Raw genomic sequence first — 5,110 nt, forward strand, 5'->3', positions numbered from 1 at the left:
GAAATAAGTATTTATTTGTGCACTGCAATTCAAAGCATTAGAAACATTGAGAGTTCAAGTGTTATTTCTTTGTAAAAATGTATCAAGAGTAGTTGGAAGACTGCTTGCCTTTTTCTTGTATATTTCTGATGTGGAGTGATATGGTTTGGCTCTGTGTCTCCATCCAAATCTCATCTCAAATTGTAATCTGCATGTGTTGTGGGATGGGCCCGGTAGGAGGTGACTGAATCATGGGGGTGGACTTCCCCCTTGCTGTTCTCGTGACAGTGAGTTCTCGTAAGATCTCAGTGAGTTCTCATGAGATCTGGTTTTTGGAAAGTGTGTGGCATTTCCCCCTTCGCGCTCTCTCTCTCTCTTCTGCCACCATGTGAAGAAGGTCCCTGCTTCCTTTTCTCCTTCCACCATGATTGTAAGTTTCCTGAGGCCTCCCAGTCATGCTTCCTGTTAAGCCTGTGGAATTGTGAGTCAATTAAACCTCTTTTCTCCATAAATTATCCAGTCTCCGGTAGTTCTTTATAGCAGTGTGAGAGTAGGCTAATACATGGAGCAAGCATCACTTCTTTTTATTTTTTTATTTTTTGAGATGGAGTTTCACTCTTATTGCCCGGGCTGGAGTGCAATGTCGTGATCTTGGCTCGCTGCAACCCCCACCTCCCTGGTTCCTGTGATTCTCCTGCCTCAGCCTCCTGAGTAGCTGGGATTGCAGGCATGCATCACCACACCCAGCTAATTTTGTATTTTTAGTAGAGATGGGGTTTCTCCATGTTGGTCAGGCTAGTCTCAAACTCCTGACCTCAGGTGATCCACCTGCCTTGGCTTCCCAAAGTGCTGGGATTACAGGCATGAGCCACCATGCCCAACCAGGAAGCATCATTTCTATTATACCTTCGTGTTTTGCCATCTTTCTAAGTTTGGACTAGCTTCCAACATGTTATCCCTTGCATTTTCAATATTATGAAATCACTCCAGAAGGTCCTTTCATATGAAGATTTTTGCTGGTATTTCAACCTTTGGGACATCTTCAGCCCTTTTATTACCACTCCTCTCCCATTTGTGGGAGTTTGTCTTTACTACCTCCCTCTGGCTGCCTATCTGAAGTTCCTGCATCAGGGTCTACATTGCCATGGTCAATTATTTGTACTTCTAGAATTCCACTCACATTCAATTTGAACCTCACTTGCGGCATTTTCACTTCTCATTTCTTCACTGTAATGTCATCTTGGTTGCAAAATTCCTCTTTCAATTATTCATTTCTGTAAAATGTCATATGGGCTCATGACTGGGAGACAAGGAGGCAACCCAACTATAGGCTTTGTTGTATAAGTAGGAGATTCATAAGGACCAATCACCAACAGACTTTGAAAGATGCAACATGACTGGTTACTGATCATGACAAGCTTTTGTTATTTCCATGGTGATTTGTGGACTGAAGAGCTAGCCCAGAAATTTGCACTCTATGCAAATTACAGTAAATTTACTATGGCACCTAAATTTTGAGACTTGTGTTGTGGGACTGATGTTACTTAACTAAACTATGGTAAGTGAAATGCATGCATGTCAGCACCAAAGTGAGAGCTGCCTGTATTTGTCTATCTTACACAAATAGAATGTCAGTTCTATCATGGCGGGTTGGGGGTGGGGGAGGATTATCTGTATCCTCAGTTGCCAGAACTGTGTCTGCCATATAATAGGCTGTCAATTTTTTAAAATGAGTGAATACATCATTGAGACCATTGGTTTCTACTAGGTGTTGGATTTCAAAAGAAACACTTCTCTTCATTTGATCACTTGGCTTGTGTACTGTATTCTCAAGTTATTTCTTTAAAGACTACTCTCTCTTCTTTCTGTTTAAAACATTCCATCAAAAATTAAACATCCTCTAGAAAGTAAGAAAGTGCTAAAAAGAAAACAAAGTCAACCCCAAAACCAAAACCCACAGTGACTGGAGTACATCAAAGGGGCACAGGAACCAACTGAAAGAGCTCCCAAAGGACAAAACTGGAACACTTTCAGCAAAAAAATAAGTAAAGTAGTAATGAGTTATAATGCAAAGTATAAAATAAATATCTGAGTCCATACCGATATAAATAAATGATTGAATAAATTAATGGAGAAGAAGAGAAGAATCTCCGGTGCAGAAAAGTCCCAGGTAATTTATTTATACACTCCCCCCTAAAGGAGGTGGAACATAACTTCCACTCCAGAAGTGTGGGCTGTGCGTTGTGACTTTGCAAAGAGTACAGCATGAAAAAAAGGAGAAAAAATAACTTTCCAGTGGAAAAACCTGACAAATACAGCTTCAGCCAGGTGATCAAGAGTTCATCAACAGTTATAAATCAACATTAACAATCATAAATCATGTCACTAATATGTACCTTTAATATGATGTGATGAAGATAACACTTTTCCTCTGTTACCTTCCCCCCAAAACTCACAACCCCAATCTAATCATGAGGAAAACATCAGACAAATTTCAATAAGGAGGTATCCTGCAATACCGGGCCCAGAACTCCTCAAAATGGTCAAGGTCATCAAAATCAAGGAAAGTCTAAAAACTGTCATAGCCAAGAGAAGCTTGAGGAGATATGACAAGTAAATGTAACAGGTATCCTGGATGGGATGCTGGAACAGAAAAAGGACGTTAGGTAAAAAGAAAAGATCTAAATAAACTATGAACTTTGATTAATCATAATGTATCAATATGGGTTCATTGATTACAATAATTTATCATACTAATGTAAGATGCTAATGATAGGGCTCAATTTTTCTGTAAATCTAAAACTGTCCTTAACAAATTAAATCTATTTAAAAAAAATTAACGTCTTGTCCTCAGCTAGATTTTATTTGCCTCTTGCACCCCGTGGGGAGCAATGCAAAGAAATGTGTGGTAGGGAGACTTTGTTAATATTCCAAAGTTTTATCTCACTTCACAAGTCTGAGGTTTCCTTTCCTCTCGTCCTTCCTCTGTCCCCTACCAGAGCTCACCCCAGACCTAGGCACTCAGATCCCAGAGGAAGTGGCTTCTCAATCCCCCGTGATGCTCACCCTAAACTTTTCCCATTAGTAAAACCCAGGTCAGACCATGTGAGATCAGAAAACTCTGGGTTATGTGAGTGAGCTGGGATAGCTCTGAGGACCTGACTATGAGTGAGTGAATAATGTCCTGAGCCCAAGTCTTCACAGGAACAAGTTGTTCCCAAGAGGAGTGTAATGGATGCTGAGAGGCACCTGGCTGTGGAGATGGTCCTCAGCATCAGCCCTATTTGGGATTGTCTCAGCTAAAGGGAGCACCCTTGCTTAGGTCATATCTGGGAACAGACCACATCTCATCGGACTCATCAACCTAGTCGTATAAAGGCCCAGCTCTCTTATCCTAACTCAGAGCAACTCTGGAGGAACGTCTTAGTACCAGGCTCCATGCAAGGTCAGCTGAGGTCTTCACTGGGACTTCATTGCAGCCCAGCTTCTTTTTCTACCCAGTCCTGCTTCCCTCTTCTCCCATTCACAACTGTTGATCCTAAAAGTACTCCCTGAAAAAAAACCTACTTGCTCATCTTCACCCCAGAGTCTGTCTCCCAGGAAAGCCAGCGTGGGACAGTGAGGCTGTGCTACATATCAGAAAGGTGGGGATCCCTTCATCTCTAAGGGAGCAAGTCAGTCACGGAAGAAGGCCTTGTTTATAGTACCTCCGGGTTAATGACAATCCACAAACATGTTTATTCAAGAGAGGGACATAATTAAATCTATGTTGTAAAAAGACCAGTCTGGCTGAAGAAGGAGAAGGAGATTATAGGGAGCAAATAAAAATGGGGATACTCTAGTGAGAAGGCAATTGTTTTTATTCAGGCAAGAGATGATGATAGAGATGGAGAAACAGATTAACTCACAAGGGATTTAGGAGGTAAATCCAATAGGGCCTGGCAGGGGCAAGATATGAGTGTGAAACTATGCCCTCAAAGAGTTAAAGAAACCAATTACTAACAGAAATTCTTGAGTTTACAGGATAGCAGATAAGAAAAAAAAAAAAAAAAACTTGCTAAACTGCGGAAACTTCCTCCACTTGTAAGATAACAAAACTGACTAAAATCTGTTGGAACCAATATGGCCAACTGGATTTTGCTCAGAATGAGCTTGCTGATGTCACAGCCTGAATTTCTACCACATATTTCATAATAATGCCCCAGGGTTTTTGCACATGGGACCTGTGAAGAGGCATGGAGAGATAACCGTACCTGCCCAAGGACTTTCCAGACCTCCCCTTTCCTTTCATAAATCATACTAATCCCAGAATCCACCCCCTCAACTTTTTCTAATAAAGCTGCTGCCTTGAAGCTAGCACATGGAGCTAGATTTGAGCTAGACTCCTGTCTTCCTGTTAATTTGCAATAAAAATCTCTTCGTTTCTCAAAAGCCTGGTGTCACAGTATTGGCTTCTAGCACATCAGGAGGCGACCCCCTTTTACTTGGTAGCAAGTGGATAAGTGAGGGTATAGAGCATGAGTCCCTTCCTGGTTTGACAAACTGCATAGACGATGGTACTAAATACCAAACAGGCATGGTGTGGGAGAAGATAAGGTTTGTGAGTGCAGATCTGAAACTCAAACTTGAATATTTAAGGTATACAAAGGGGCCAGGCGCAGTGGCTCACACCCTCACACCTGTAATCCCAGCACTTTGGGAGGCCGAGGCAGGTGGATCACCTGAGGTCAGGAGTTCAAGACCAGCCTGGCCAATATGGTGAAACCCTGTCTCTACTAAAAATACAAAAATTATCCAGGCATGATGGTGGGTGCCTGTAGTCTCAGCTACTCAGGAGGCTGAGGCAGGAGAATTGCTTGAACTCGGGAGGCGGAGGTTGCAGTGAGCCGAGGTCATACCATTGCACTCCAGCCTGGGCAACAAGAGCGAAACTCCATCTCAAAAAAAAAAAAAAAAATGTGTATATATATATATATATATGTGTGTATATATACACACACACACACACACATATATATATACACACACACACAAATGAAGATATCAAGACGGTTGCAGGATATACAGGCGATTACTCAGCTCCAAGGGTGTGGATTCAGGATTTTAACCTAGATTATGTCTGATTCAAAAG

This window comes from Trachypithecus francoisi, unplaced genomic scaffold (assembly GCF_009764315.1).
Source record: "Trachypithecus francoisi isolate TF-2019V2 unplaced genomic scaffold, Tfra_2.0 Lachesis_group21, whole genome shotgun sequence".
Lineage (NCBI taxonomy): Eukaryota > Metazoa > Chordata > Mammalia > Primates > Cercopithecidae > Trachypithecus > Trachypithecus francoisi.